Below are 16,982 nucleotides of genomic sequence, written 5' to 3'. Positions count from 1 at the left end.
GTGTGGTTGTGGAGGCTAGTCCTATTGAAAGTAGCTTCCTGCCTTGTTTGACTACAAGTGTAATTAGTGCCTGGTGTTCAGTTTTGATTGATTGATAGGGATGGGCTTAAGCCTTATCAACATGGACAAAACATCACTGAGCTCATCCATCTTACCTAGCTATGTTTGTATATACTTGAATTTTCCCAACAGTACTAATGTCCTTTGTTCACATGGGCTCTAACCAAGAAAGGAAACGATTCCCGAAAGGACAAACAAGGAGAAAAAAAGGACACCAGCTCTAAAGAATGTTTCCTGACACGTGTCCAGCAGCACAAATTCTTGGGGAAATGAGTAGGATTTGGAAAAGAAGGTGGATAACTCAGTTAAGACAGGTTTGTGAAATTTTGAGATACACTAAGTCGACATGGTTTACTGTTCTTAACATGTGATGAGCATAAGTCTCAAAGAAGGAGCTCAGATAGACAGGAGTTCCCTAACTTGTTCAATCAAACACTGCCTGCATTCAGTCCCTTCATTCATTTTTCCTCAAAGAATGTATTTCAAAATATTTTATGATACGTACTTGGTAGATTCATACTTAACGTAAATGCATTATAGATCATTTAATACTGTTGTTTTCAGTTCCAAGTACTTTCCAAAACTTTGAAATAAGCAAAGCCCCTATGAAATAGATGTCAGGTTCACTACTTAATGTTTAAGGAACTGAAATTCCAGAAACTTAGCAAATTTCCCAAGGTGGCAGAACAAAGAGATGGTGACAGGGGATCCAAACTTGGGCCAGAACTGGCTCTGTTGACAAGGGTAATTGTTTGAATCTACTTTCTGTTACTGTAACAAAATTACTGGAAGAAATGTACTTGAAGTCGAAGGTGGTTGTTCAGCTAACAGTTCTGAAAGTTCAAGGAAATAGAGTGATATTGTGTTGACTCTGGTGAAAGTGTTTCAGCAGATGGCGTTACACTGGTAGGTGTGAAAGGAAGAGATCACTTGGCAAACAGCCAGCCAGAGCAGGGAGGAGCTATGCTCACTTTATTAACAAACCTCTTAAGAGAGCTTATCCACATTCCATGTAAACTTCATTAATTGATTCCAAGTGCAGGACCCTCGATGACCAAAATTTCTCTTTAAGTTTGTGCATTATCTCTTAACCAGATTGGGGAACAAGTTTTTAACACACGAGCCCTTAGGAGCCATACTTAAGCTGTATCATAATATTACTGTGGTACAAAGCGTAAATAAGATATTCCAAAATTCAATCATGTGCTAGGGAAATGAACCGTAGTTTTTATCTGAATTCTAAAGGAAAAAAATGTCCAGAATGGCTGTATCCAGTTATCAATATTAAAAGATCTAAAGCCATGGCATCTCAGTGACACAATTAGTGAACAAATAGCAACTAGAACCATATTCTCCTGCATGTCCTTTATGTTGAGATGCCACATTACAGTTAAAGGCTTTAGATTAATTGATTTCAGAAAATGAGGAAAAGCAATATTACTTTTGAAAGTTGAGAGCAACTTTGTCAGTGATAAGAATTTGCTGTTAAGATAATGCTTTCTGGATGAAAAAAAAGACCCTGGAAATGTTTCCCATAAAAGAGAGAGAGAGACAGAGAGAGAGAGAGAGAGAGAGAGAGAGAGAGAGAGAGAGAGAAGAAGAAGAAGAAGAAGAAGAAGAAGAAGAAGAAGAAGAAGAAGAAGAAGAAGAAGAAGAAGAAGAAGAAGGAAGAAAATAAGAAAATCAAGCCTGACTATAAATATAAAGGATATTCAAAATCATCTGAGTGTCAAAATGAGTGAGAAAACAATGTCCAGGAAATATAACACCAAACTATGACATTTGCATGGTAAATGACTCAACTGAAATGGAATTTAAACTTCTTTTTGAGTCCAGTTGTGACCAGGGTTAATACTAGCCTTCTCAGTGTGATTGGAGAGAGGGCAGTATCCTCTTGTACTGTCTAAATTTCTGCTCTTACATATATTATATTACATAAGGCAGTATGTTTTCAGTAGCTATCTTTCTATCAAAATAACTCTACAGTAGAATCCATTGGGCAGATTCTTAAATATTAAGTATAGTGTGAGATAAGATTCAGTGTACCTCTGTTAATGGTGTCAGGAAATAGGGAAGATAAATTTTAATGTGGGGAGACTCATGGAAATGGTCAGAAAAATGAAAAAGAATGCCTGAGGCAGGCTAACTGGGTCGAGTGAGCAATGGTGAAGGCTAGTGTGTGGGAAGTGAGGTCACCCAGAGGAAAGATAGTTGAAGGAGGAGATGGTGAAGAGTAGTAATGACAGTATGTTTTATTTTTCCCTTCAATAATAGAGTCCAATCTTGAAATTGCCTGCTCATGTTAGAGAAATGTATTTATGAGTGTCTCAGCTGCTATTAATTGTTACACATTCTAAAAATGATTGAGAAAAAATCGGGGGGGAAAAATTCTAGCCCTGTCCTTGACCAGCCAGCATCAGTTACAGAGCTGCTGTGTATGTAGAAGTGGGGGCAGGGTGGAGGGAAGGGGTGATGGGGAAATAAAATGCATTGTTCCGGTGTGGTCTTGGAAATAGAAGACTTGCAATTTCACACCCAGATCCACACCCTGGCCTTGTTCTCTCATTGCAGATCTGAAATAGCAGTAATCCATCTGCCTGCCTGACGTCTGTTTAGGCTCCCTTTCAATCACTCTCAGAAAAAAAAAAGTGCATCATTTTTTCAGATTGGTTCTGATTTGGCCACTTTCTTATTGCCTATCACTTTAAGGGCATTAAAAGATAGTAGAAAATTTCATTTTCTTTGATCCTGTATGCTTTTAAAGATGGAATTTTACTCATTCTATTTGGGTCCTAAGAACAGGAATAGAACTTACAGATAACTGAATAATAAAGGAACTGTAGAATAACAACTGTTCATCTTTACACAAGTTCTGAAAAAAATGATGCAATGGGTTTATTCTTTGATTAAAGAAACATGAATCCAGCTCATAATAGAAAATTGGAGAGTGGGATGGCTGAAAAACAGCTGTCATTCTGGGTTTAACAAGGCTGTGCAAGTCAAAGCAGGAGCCAGTGTCTTACTAAGTGTGAAGCAGATGATGCGTAACATGAGTGGATACTGCTAACAGTAGAATAGACTACCTTGGCGCCAGATACATCCAACCGGAAACAATGGTGTGCACTTTAGGAAAATCAGTGAAAGGAAGGGCCAGGGGGTTATTGATGTGCAGACCAGAACCTGGGGGATTTCAGGGTTCACAGCCCCAGATGTTCAAAAATAAGCTTGATTTCCATCTCATGTCATCTGTTGGGTTCTGGAGGTTGTAAGTAGTATCTTGTCTACCCAGGAAAACTTAGTAACTGACTTACTATTCTGTGTTTTGGGGAAGAGTCTTTTTTTTTTTTTTTTTTTTAAGTGGCTAAACCTATAATTTTTTTTTTAAATATTCATTTATTCATTAATTACATTGCATTACATGACACAATTTCATAGGTACTGGGATTCCCCCCCCTTCACCCCAAACCCTTCCCCCATCATGAATTCCTTCACCTTGATGCATAACCACAGCTCAAGTTCCGTTGAGATTCCCTTATTAAAAGTTTACACCATACAGAGTCCAGCATCCCACTTGTCCAGTTCAAGTTCAACCGCCTCTTAGGGAGGCCCTCTCAGGTTTGTAGGCAGAGCCAGCAGAGCGTCACCTCGGTCAGTTAGAAGCTCCATCATATCATCAGCAACAGTCCAGGTATGATGAGGCTGGTGCAGAGTCCACTGATTGACATAGTCCGTCTTAGGGTTTCCCCTTGTCCAGTTTTCCGCTGCAAGCATAAAGCTGAGGTGGTTGATTCATCTACTCCATTTTCCATCTTTTTTTGATTAATGCTTTGATTCCTCCATTTTGTTCAGGGGAATCCCCCTAAAAAAAACTTTGAGGCATTCCCAGTCCAGGCTCCTACATGTACTACTAGTAAGCACAGTGCCCGCCAACGTCCATCACTCCGATCAGCTGATGGTTTTAACCCCTGGGTTGGTTCTCTTCTGAGCCCCGACCTCTATTGGAACCAATGAGTATCGCATCTCTCCCCGGCTCTGCCCATCACACTCTTGTCCCTCACCTAAACCAGTGGGAGGAGTGCTGGTCGGGTGTTGCATTCCCTGCTAGCACAGGCCATTTCACCTTGGCATTTTGTGTTTTGTACTGTTTTTTTTTTTTTTTTTCGCAACCAAACACGGCCAGGCCCCCACACAGTTTCAGCACTTGGGCTTGCCAGTGGATGACGTGAACTGACTCAGCCTGGTCTGCCCCAACCCGAGCCAAGTGTATTCCAGTGGGTCACATTCCAAAGCCTCTTCTGGGTTATTTACCTCCATGCTTCTTGCGTTTATTTGTAGAGTCAGTGTCCTGTCAGAGGATCTGTTCAGGTTCCTCCCTTCGACTCCTTCATGGTGTCGGGCTTCACGCATTCCAGCAGGTCCTTCGGCCAGCTCCGCTCTTCAATCCATTCTGGTTCCTGCTGTTGAGAGTTTCAGCCCAGCCACGGCTCGTCCATACCCACGCATATCTCATATATGGCTCAGATGGGGTTGAGGCCTAGCCGAGCCCGTCCAACGTCTATCCTGGTCCTCCAGAGCACCAAACTGTGCTGTGGTCTAATCCGGCATAGTGCGTCAAAGCCGAATTGATATTTGTGCCAAGGGATTACAACTGTGACCCGACCAGAACGCAGCCTCCCTCCAGTTCCTGTGCCCCTTAGTGGTAGGCTCCACGCAGCCAAGGCCTCCACCACGCTCTCCAACCAGGCCTGTTGCCAGCCAGTGTTAACTATGCCAGAGGTTGCTCTGGTCAGCCCAGAGCGTCCTATAGACTGTCATGCCTCCTGCATAGACTCCACCGGCCCTTCTAAACCGTCCAATGGGGTCAGAGTGTCAGGGCATTGGTCCACGTATGCCTTACACATTCTAGCCCCGAGAATGGCTCTTGAATGCCAGTCAGTGTCACAGTAATGCCTTCTGTGACCACTCTGCTGATCCCTCATCCTATCAGGTAATGGGGCATCCTGCTGGAAAAGCCCGGAATTTTGCCTTTTAAGTGAGCTGATGTTGGCGATCGGCACTATAAAGTGACTACAGGTTCTTCAGAGGAAGATTAAATGCCTTTGAAAAGCTTAAGGACTAATACATATTCTCAGAGTACTGTGGGTTCAGCACGGAGCGTCTCATGCAGCATATCAGAGAAACCAAATTCCAGAACTTCCTGGCCGGGCGGCCAGCAGGCAAAGCCTGGCGCCAAATGGCGCACTGGCCGCCCGAGAGCCTCGCACCCCATGTACCTGCGCAGGTGGTGGAAAGCTTGGCTGTGTTAGGCTGGAATCGTGGCAGGGACCCTCGCACCCGGGCCGCATGGCGGCCCGGGGCCAAGCTGCTTGGGCCCCCGCCTGGATCGTGCTAGCTAGCTCCTCCCCCACTCCAGCCCCTGGCATGGCGGCTCAGAGGCGTTCCCAACCCGCTTCTCAGGGTCCTGGGACAACCTTCCCGCCCAGAAGGAGGCCATCAGACCAGGACCCCGGCAAGTCGGAAAGCTGCCCGAGAGCCTCGCACCCCATGTACCTGCGCAGGTGGTGGAAAGCTTGGCTGTGTTAGGCTGGAATCGTGGCAGGGACCCTCGCACCCGGGCCACATGGCGGCCCGGGGCCAAGCTGCTTGGGCCCCCGCCTGGATCGTGCTAGCTAGCTCCTCCCCCACTCCAGCCCCTGGCATGGCGGCTCAGAGGCGTTCCCAACCCGCTTCTCAGGGTCCTGGGACAACCTTCCCGCCCAGAAGGAGGCCATCAGACCAGGACCCCGGCAAATCGGAAAGCTGCCCGAGAGCCTCGCACCCCATGTACCTGCGCAGGTGGTGGAAAGCTTGGCTGTGTTAGGCTGGAATCGTGGGCAGGGACCCTCGCACCCGGGCTGCATGGCGGCCCGGGGCCAAGCTGCTTGGGCCCCCGCCTGGATCGTGCTAGCTAGCTCCTCCCCCACTCCAGCCCCTGGCATGGCGGCTCAGAGGCGTTCCCAACCCGCTTCTCAGGGTCCTGGGACAACCTTCCCGCCCAGAAGGAGGCCATCAGACCAGGACCCCGGCAAATCGGAAAGCTGCCCGAGAGCCTCGCACCCCATGTACCTGCGCAGGTGGTGGAAAGCTTGGCTGTGTTAGGCTGGAATCGTGGCAGGGACCCTCGCACCCGGGCCACATGGCGGCCCGGGGCCAAGCTGCTTGGGCCCCCGCCTGGATCGTGCTAGCTAGCTCCTCCCCCACTCCAGCCCCTGGCATGGCGGCTCAGAGGCGTTCCCAACCCGCTTCTCAGGGTCCTGGGACAACCTTCCCGCCCAGAAGGAGGCCATCAGACCAGGACCCCGGCAAATCGGAAAGCTGCCCGAGAGCCTCGCACCCCATGTACCTGCGCAGGTGGTGGAAAGCTTGGCTGTGTTAGGCTGGAATCGTGGCAGGGACCCTCGCACCCGGGCCACATGGCGGCCCGGGGCCAAGCTGCTTGGGCCCCCGCCTGGATCGTGCTAGCTAGCTCCTCCCCCACTCCAGCCCCTGGCATGGCGGCTCAGAGGCGTTCCCAACCCGCTTCTCAGGGTCCTGGGACAACCTTCCCGCCCAGAAGGAGGCCATCAGACCAGGACCCCGGCAAATCGGAAAGCTGCCCGAGAGCCTCGCACCCCATGTACCTGCGCAGGTGGTGGAAAGCTTGGCTGTGTTAGGCTGGAATCGTGGGCAGGGACCCTCGCACCCGGGCTGCATGGCGGCCCGGGGCCAAGCTGCTTGGGCCCCCGCCTGGATCGTGCTAGCTAGCTCCTCCCCCACTCCAGCCCCTGGCATGGCGGCTCAGAGGCGTTCCCAACCCGCTTCTCAGGGTCCTGGGACAACCTTCCCGCCCAGAAGGAGGCCATCAGACCAGGACCCCGGCAAATCGGAAAGCTGCCCGAGAGCCTCGCACCCCATGTACCTGCGCAGGTGGTGGAAAGCTTGGCTGTGTTAGGCTGGAATCGTGGCAGGGACCCTCGCACCCGGGCCGCATGGCGGCCCGGGCCCGGGAAGAGTCTTTTATATAAGCCCCAATCCAGGATGAAATGTGCAACACTGTGTTCAAATGGACACCACTGCCCAAAGAAATACGTAATATTCCTCTGGGCATAATGCCCAAAAGGCAAGCTTGCTTCTTGAATGTGTGTGTGTGGAAAGAAGATAATCTCACCACAGTAGACATGAATGAACAGAAGGTTTACAGACCACTGAGAAGATCACACTTTAAAAGTTAATATATTTCATTTTCCAGTGTGACATATTCCCTGAATTCCTTGAACGCCTGCTTTACGTGCTTCTCGTTGTTGGTAGGAAGCTTTATAAGAAGTATTTTGAATTCTGTATCCCCATTTTCTCGATGTCTTCCAAAGTGAACTCTGAGGTTGGCAAATGGTTTTGCTCCTTTGCAGGGGAGTCTTCAGTAATATTCATTGTGCCCTAGTCTCTTCTTTCGCTCTTGGTCCTGGTACTTCTGGTTATCAGATTCTTTTTCTTGGGATAGGTTTCTAAGCTGAGTCACCCACAGGTCTACAATTCGATTTTACTCATTGCAGTTGGCACATGGCTCTTTGTTTGCAGTCAGTTGTGCCACTCCCTCCAGCAAGTTCCAGGTCTGGGCTCTTGTGTTAGATTTCCAGCATGGTCTCCATAGCCTCAGCTCCTGGCTCACCAGTCTCTACCTCCTGTGATACCATGCTGTGACTGCACCATTGTCTGTACAACCTTTCTCCCACTTCCAGTTTGAGCAGGTCCCAGGATTAGGGAGACACCAGGTGTCCTATATAGCTACATTGTTGGTGGTGCTGATCTTGCCAGAACCTATAGGCTGTTAGGTCAGAGGGCCACACAGACCTCTTTTGACCTGTACAATGCCAGTATTATTTTCCTGTGGGAACAGTGCAATGCACACAGCTCAGTGAGTTCTTGCCAAGCTCCGCATATGTGCAGCTCACTGTTGTCACCTTCAGTCTTAAAACTTTTTCCACACCATATATAATGACACCTGATGTGCCACTACTAGAGTTCTTGATCTGCTGGCCGTCATGTCTGAGGGCTACCTGGACCTGTCTTGGGTGGAACCTGTAGGATGCTATGTTGCTGCAGCTAATTGTACCAGAAATGAGATCACTCCCAGATCACTGCATGTACAGATCTGCCCCATAGCCCTTGCCTTCTTAAACAAAATAGCACCTGATTTGGCTCTAGGGGCAAAACTGAGTTGAGAAATCCACCGTGTTCCCAAACTGCCTGTTTGGGACCTGCCGCTCTGTCTCTGCTGCTGGTCAAATCAAACAAACCAGCAAGATGAGCAGTTCTTTGTCTGGGTTCACCTCTGGAGTTCCCAGGTAACATCCCTTCCCACCTGGTTGCTGGTGGAGTTCAGGTTGCTGTTCACTGAATGTTGATGTGGTATCAGTCACTGCAACACCACATCCTTGTTTCAGTTGCTTTCTGTGTCTGTCAGTCTCCAGGTACTCCTCTGCTGTTGCTCTATCCTCTCCTATTTCCTGGAATGTGCCCTCTCTGCTTCACACTGGCTAATATTTCTCCATCTGTTTAAACGTGTCCTTACCCTATTCTGCCATCTTGATTCCAAAAGATTCTTGATTTTCTTTTTCATTTCTTCAGTGACACATTAGTCATTCAGTTCATGGTGTTGCTAATTTCTTTTTTTCTTTTTCTTCCTGTGGTTTATTTTGTTTGGTGACTTTTCATTTAAGGGGATGTATAGTAACTGTGTAATGGAGACTATCATATCCAGATGTGACGATACAATGCAGTAGGCATCTCTACTTCCAGACAAAGATGGACTTACAATCAAACTGTTTACTATATCTTGACAATAGGATGCTGGATTCTCTGCCATTGTCCATGCCTGCAACGATGGACATATGACTGTGTATGAAGAACTATACTATAGTAATGATATAGGGGAACTCAGTGAGGGGGGAGGAGTTGGGGAAGGGATAAGGAAAATCCCAGGGCCTATGGGACTGTATCATAAAATGATAATAATTTAAAAAATAAATAAATGGAAAAAAAATTTTAAGTAAAATTGAAAAAAGTTAACATAGTTCTATCTTCATTTGAATGTGGGGAATATTTGCTCTGGTTTTATGATTTGATTTGATTATTTGTGTTTTGATTTGCAAAAAGAGTTGTATTTCGTGATTCACAAATATTCAGTCTCCAAAAATTTGCTTTCATCTTTAGCATCCTCACATTCTGTTAGTTCTTTTTATTGGAGCTGCAGCTTACAATCTAATTTTATTAATGCACTGTGTGTATTATGTGTCCTATCGAGTACACATAGACACAAAATTAGTTCATAGGCTCCTTGATGGAACAGAGCCAACTCTAAATTCTTATACTTTGCTTGTTGACTTTGGGATTTCATCCATGAAATGTAAAATTTCAAAGTTAACAATATGACAGATTGGGGTCTCAGGACGGGGCGTCTCATGTCTGGATCCCAGAATCCAGTCACCATGTGGTGAGCTGTCCCTGGGCCTGCCTGGGCTCAGGGGCTGCTCCCTTTGGGGTGAGTACACCAAGGGGGGAGGTCTCCAGGACTGGGCAGGTCCAGGCCCACCCACCACCCTCATTGGATGGTGAATGGGATTGGGGAGGAGCACGACCTTGGGCCTGGGAGTTTAAACTTCCAGCAGCCTCCCGGCTGCTGGTGTGTCTCAGGACAGGACGTCTCATGCCTGGATCCCAGACACCAGCCACCATGTGCACGTGGTGAGCTGTACCCGGACAGCCAGTGAGCCATGTGGTGCCAGGTTCCACCTGCTGGCTACCTGGCTGGGGAGCTTTGGGGTTTTGGTTCTTTGAATCGCTGCTTAGTTAGGTCCAGGTTGAACCCATTGAGCTTCTAGAACGTGAATCAATCATAAAGATTCCCAATGATAGTAATTCTTCCTTTGAAAAACTTGTAATCACTGAAAAATGCTGACCAAATACCAGTCCATGCAAAAGCTATGACTCTTGGCTTGTCCAGCAGAATCATATCCTGTTACCTGACATGATGATGGATCGGGAGACAGGTCACATTAAATAGGACCATTACATTAACTAGCACTAGAGAACCATATCCATTCGGATAGATTCTGTGAGGGATGTGTGCGCCAAACCCTGTGGAAATTCTAGCCCCGCTGGTTAGCTCAAGGGTTGGGGTGGTGATGAACTAAGCTAGGTGTGACCAAGGAGCCTGCCATCAATCACAGGTAAAGAAACCCACAACAGTCTGGACTGGTCAAGGCAGCAGCACCCAAATGTGCATCCTGAATAGGGTGTAGGGTGGGCCGGGCTGCAACGTTCACCAGCTCATACAAGACCAAATGGAAGGCCAGACTACACTGGGCACTGGCCTAAACACAATGGCATGTATGAGAACTGGGTCTGGGAGTGGATTAAGTGGAGGATCCTGGGAAACTCCCTTGGCGAGTCATAGCTCCCGCTGGTGAACATGTGGTCCAGAACTAGGGATCAGACAAGCTGGGCAAAGTAGCTCCAACATCTGGGTAATGCATCAACTGGTAATGGAACAGGGTAGACAGGGCAGGACTGAGCAAACCTTAGCCCACAAGTGAAATTAGAGACCAGGATGGAGCACAGGTCGCCAAGCTAGGCTCTTGCACCTACTGGTCTGCATGAGCCAGGAACGCTAAGCTACAATGTCTAAGGCAGAGGTTGGGGACAGGTGAGGGGCTGAGCCAAGCTGAGTCAGAGCAACCACTGGCAGGCGTGTGATCTACGGCTGGGAGCAGGCTCAGTTGGGGAGCTAATGGGACAGCCTTAGCTGGGTTGAGGCTCCCACCAAGGGGCACGTGGCCTGGAATGGGGATTGTGTTCTGATCAGGAAACGGTTGTAGTTTCCCTTGGCACTAGTGTGAACTGGGATTGGATGCCCCAGGCCAAGCCAGACTCCAACACCCTCTGGTGTCCTGGAGGACCAGGGTAGGTGTGGGATGGACTAGGCAAGGTCTCAACCCCTACTGAGCCATGTGTGAGCCTTATGTGGGTATGGACGAGCCATGGCTGGGCTGAAGCATCCAACAGCAAGGACAAGTTGGATTGAAGGCCAGTCAGGAAAAGCCACTGTTCCTGCTAGGACAGGAGGTGAACTGAGTAGGGCTGGCTCATGGACCCACTGGTATACGCAAAATCTGGCATTTGTAGAGGTTCTGATGGAGGAACCTGGGCAACTCCTCTGGCAAGACACAGTCCCTGCAGGTAAGCACAAGAAACATGATACGAATCAGCCTAGAACAGACCATGGAAAGTTACCCACTGCCATAAATTTTGCATGGGTCGGGAGCAGACCAGGCTGAATCAGTTCATGTCATCCACTGGCAAATCCGAACACCAGAACAATGTGGGTTTGGTCGCAACAAAAACTAGTGCACACAGGAACCAGAGTGGGGTGAAAGCCAGCCATGAAAAGCCACTGTTCCTGCTAGGACAGAAGGTGAACTGAGAAGGGGGCTGGCTCATGGACCCCCTGGTATGCGCAAAATAAGCGCAAGAAGTATGATAGGAAACAGCCCCGAATGGGCCATGGAAAGTTTCCCACTGGCATACATTTGGCATGGGTCAGGGGCGGATCAGGCTGAATCAGTTCATGTCATCCACTGGCAAACCCGGGCACCAGAGGAGAGTGTGGGTCAGGCCAGGTTCGGTCACGACTAAAACTAGTGCATGATAAGGAATTTCAGGGTGAGATTACCTGTACTGGATTAGAATGCAGCACCCAACCAACATGCGTGAGAACCAGGAAGGGAGAGGGCAGAGCAGCGGGGGGATGGAGGGGCAGGTCCCCTCGCCAGACAGCTACTCTCACTGGATAGAGTGCGATGGGATGGGGACAGACCAGACTGGGCAGGGCTGCAACACCTGAGCACCGCACGTGGACTAGAACAGGGAAAAGCCAGCTTTGGCTGACTATTCCTGCTGGTTCTAGCATAAATTGGAGTGGGTGAACGTTGTTTAGGCTTAACCGCAGACAGCTGGCAGAAGCTGGCACTGGGAGCTAACTCTCTCAAGTCAAACCACAGAACCACCCAAAGAGATCATAAACCGGGGCTGAGAGAGACCCAAGAGGGAAGTGGTGGGGTTCCCCCTCTTGGGTCACTACTCCCACGAGAGGGCATGAAAACTAGGAGGGGGGCTGGGGTGGCTAGAAGGAGAGGCACTCAGAAATATCCGTGAAGGCTGGAGAGTTGAGTTGGTTGGAGGGAACTAAGCTTCAATGCCCATTGACAAGTACTGGAGCCATATGGGAAGCAGGACAGACTGGACTAGTCTGCTATGTATACTGGCAGGCCAGGGTGAGGGGCGGGCCTGGTGGCGGTTATTGTGGGTCACCCCGACTGGGCTGCAGACCCCACTGGTTGATGAAAGAGTCGAGTGCATGCTGGGCAGAACCAGGCTGGGACTGCAACACCCTTGGCTCCAGTGCAAGTCGGGACTGAGAACGGAGCCAGCCCAGCGATTGCAACCACCAACTGATTGTGGTGATGGACTGTGCCAGAACCGGTACTAGCTGGAACATGCGGGAATCTGATCTGGGAATACCTCTAAGTCTCTTTGGTGATCTCCCCAATCGAACTGCTGGACTCAGAGCCCTGGCTAAGAGAGGACGGAGGACGGAACAGGTCAATCAACCACCTTAGTTAAACGTTGGGCAGCGAAATACTGGGCATACGAAGACTCCATGATGGACTGTGACAATCAGTGGCTTCTTCAATGACCTAATCGAGCTGGGAGGGATGTGACTGGCAGCGATCCATAACTGGAAGACTATTAAGACTACTTGAGCAAGTATCTCAGCATGCCCCACATCTGGGACCTTGGGCGGGTGTGACACTGGGTGGGGATTCTCCCTCAATATCCCCCTTCACCTCAGATACATAAATAATATAATAAAAATATATATTAAAAAAAAAACCAGTGCACAATATGGAATGCCAAGGTGAGGTTGCCTGTACTGGATGTGACCACAGCGCCCAACCAGCACGCGTGAGAGCCAGGAAGGGAGGGGGCAGAGCCGGCAGGGGAATATGGGGGGCTTCCCTTGCTGGACAGCTACTCCCACTGGAGAGCGTGAGCTGGGATGGGGGCAGACCAGATTAAGCAGGGCTACAACACCTGTGCACTTCATGCGGACCAGATCAGGGAACAGCCAGGCTGGGCTGATTATTCCTACTGGTGCAATCTACAATTAGAGTGGGTGAGGGTTGTTAGAGATCCCCCCAATCGAAATGCTGGACTCAGAACCCTAACCAAGAAGAAAAGACAGAAGACAGAACAGGTCAATCAACCATCTCAGCTATGTGTTGGCAGTGAAAAACTGGGCAAACGGAGACTCTAAGATGGACTATGTCAATCAGTGGATTCTTCAAAGACCTTATCGTGCTTGGAGTGGCAAGATTGGCAGCGATTCATAATTGGTGACCCATCAAAACTACTTGAGCAGAAACCTCAAAGCATGCCCTACATACGGGACCTGTGGAGGGTGAGAAATTGGGTGGGCCTTCTCCCTTAATACCCCCCTTTAAACATGAAGGAAACAATATGAAAATAATAGTCTTACCCACTTCCCTATAGCCCTTGAACCTTTTTTACCCTAATTAACTATGTAAAGATTGTCAAAAATATAATAAAGAAAATAAATTAAATTAAATTAAAAAAACAATGATCACACCCACTTTTCCCTAACTTTTAATCCATCCTATTCTGATCAAGTATCTAAACATTGTCAAAAATAGAAAGAAAAAGAATTAAAAAATTTATCCCCCAAGAGGAAAATAAAAAAAACCAATATGACAGATTTATAAATACCTGTTTGAATTTGGAGGTCTTTCCACTCTTCTGATTAAAACTAATTATCCCATCTTCCTGCGTCTGTTGTGCTGATTTATGCTGTCATATTGCTGGTTGATTGAATGTACACATATCTGTCACTTCACTTAGATTACAGCCTTGTCCAAATAGAAATTGGGTCATTCATCTTCAGATCCTCAGTGAATGTCGCAAAATGTGGCATATAATTAGAGTTTGATGTAATATGTTTTTAATGAATCAAGAAGTGTAGAGTTGACATCATCATAGTAATAAGCAAGAATAACTTTTTGTGGGCTCTTCCTACTTGGGAAATGGCTATAACCTTGAGAGGGAGAAGAACAAGGGTACAAGAGAGGAAACAAGGGAATTCATGAGTACCTCTGAATTTAAAAAGAACATGAGGATAATATAGAGGAGTTGAGTAGATGTTTTCAGAGGAAGAAGTAATAAATTCAATGTACATATGATATCCTTACATGTCTATGCTTTCCTTACAGTTACCGACCCTTTCATACGAACAGGGAACAATTAAGGCGCTTGTATATCCAGATATAGTTAACCTAAATGGCAGTGAAATAATGATGAAACCCTGGGAAATAAGGATATATGAATGACAAGGAACGTTACTTTTTAAACTTTTTTAAGGCATCAATATTAAAATACAATCTGCATACCATAAAATTCACTTGTTTAAATTAAACATAGTTTAGTGGGTTCTAGTATATTTATAGTACTATGCAACCATCACTGCAATCTAATTTTAGAACAATTTCTTCGTTCTCCAAAAAAATCACTTCCCATTTGCTTTTTACACCATAATCCTATGTGACAACAAATCTGCTTTCTCTATAGATTTGACTTACTCTAGACATGTCATATAAATAGCAATATGCAATATATGATCTTTTGTAATTGGCTTCTTTCATTTGGCATGATGTTTTTGAGATTCATGATGTTTTTAAAATTCACATAAGTCATAGTATGTAACAGTAATTCATTTATATTTATTGTCAAATAATATCCCATTATATGGTTACACAGCATCTTGTTTATCCATTCATCAGTTGATGAATATTTGCATTGCTTCAGGTTTTGGGCCAAGGTCTCCCTTCCTTTAAACCAGTTGGTTATAGATATATTGGTTTATTTCTGGATGCTCAATTATATTTCATTTATTTGTACACCTGTTCTTATGCATAAACCACAGTGTGTAGATTGCTATAGCATTGTAATTAATTTTAAAATTGGAAAAATACGAGTGCTCCAAACATCATGTATCTTTTTCAAGATTGTGCTGACTTTTGGATGTCCTCATGTCCATGTGAATTTTAGGGTCTATATGCAAATGAAGGCAGTCAGTCACTGTTTCATCAGGATTGCATGGACTCAGTAAAGGAATTTGGAGGCCATTGCCATAACAATAATATTAGGCATTCTATAAGAGTATAATCAGCAAAATACAGGAATATAGGAACCTTACAGCCTCATTGCCCCATAAACCACCAATTCTGACAATCAGTACCTTGTGGAAATCTAAGCGTCTAGAAGAGAATGACACTGTAAAAAAAAAAAAAATCCAGCAGTATATCCAAATGAAGTAACATCTGAATATGAGAAAGTGACCTGCATACCTTTGTTTATAGCAGCACAATCCACAATACTGAAGACATGGATACAACACAGATGCCTGTCGAAACAGGAACGGATGAAGAATCTGGTACATCTACTCCATGGAATACTACTCAGCCATTAAAAAGAATGAAAATTCTCCATTTGCAACAACGTAGACCCAACTAGAGTCCATTATTCTCAGTGAAATAAGCCAATCCAAAAAGGACAAATACTCTGTTCTCTAATATAACACAACCTTCAGGCAAAATACAAAATAAATAAATAAATGTATAGGTAAACAAGTATATGCATATAAGTTCATGGATAAACTCTATCATGGAGACTAGCATATCAGGAGGTGAGGATACATTGTAGTATGCATCTCTACTCCTGAATAAAAGGAGGACTGCTGGTGAAACAGTTGGATCCATCTTGATAATTTGATACTAGCATACCAGGAAATAAAAATACTTTGTAATATGCATCTCTATTCCTGAGTAAAAGGAGAACTCCTACAATACACCTTAAAAATATTTTTGAAGATTTATTTTTATTGGAAAGGCAGATTTACAGAGGAGAGATAGAAAGACCATCGGTTCACTGGTTCACTCCCCAAGTGGCTGCAACAGCCAGAGCTGAGCCAATCTGAAGCTAGGAGCCAGGAGGCTTTTCCAGGTCTCCCATGCAGGTATAGGGTCCCAAGGCTTTGGACTATCTTCTGTTTTCCCAGGTCATAAGCAGGATGTTGTATGGTAAGTGGAGAACCCAGGACATGAACCAGCACCCTTATGGAATCCAGCACTTTGCAAGAGAAGAAGGAGTCAACTGAGCCCACCTTGATAATTTGATACTAGATATTCTACTGTTGCCTATAGCTGCAAAGCCATACTACACATAAATAGCAGAATGTTGATCTTGTAACTGTCACTAAAGGACTATGCCACTGTAAGAATATGGAAGGAAATGGAGAGAGAAGAAAATGAAGAGAAAGAAAGTAGAGGGAAAGGAGGAATCCCTATGCCTACAAGACTATATCATTGAAAATGATATGCTCAGTGAAATAAGCCAACCCCAAAAGGACAAATGTCATGTGATCTCTCTGATACAAGGCTTCATGCAAAAGACAAAGCAAATAGATACATAGGTATACATTTATATACATATATTCTCATAGATGAGCTGTATACTGGAGACTAACATATTGGAAAGTAAAGATATGTTGCTGTATGCATATCTGCTGCTAAATAAAAGGAAGACTCCCAATAAAACAGTTAAATATACCTTGACAATATGACACTAGCTTTCTTGCCATTGCCAATATCTGCAATGCCATGATATTAAGCAGCAGAATTTTGGACTTGTGACTGTTGCTGAAGGACTATGCTATTGTAATAACATGGAGAAAAATGATGGGGAGGGAGCAGTTGGAGAGGAAGAGGAGGTGCAGA

This window comes from Ochotona princeps, chromosome 1, assembly GCF_030435755.1.
Source record: "Ochotona princeps isolate mOchPri1 chromosome 1, mOchPri1.hap1, whole genome shotgun sequence".
Taxonomy (NCBI): Eukaryota; Metazoa; Chordata; class Mammalia; order Lagomorpha; family Ochotonidae; genus Ochotona; species Ochotona princeps.
The sequence above is the reverse complement of the archived record's forward strand: the minus strand, read 5'-3'. Positions refer to the sequence as shown.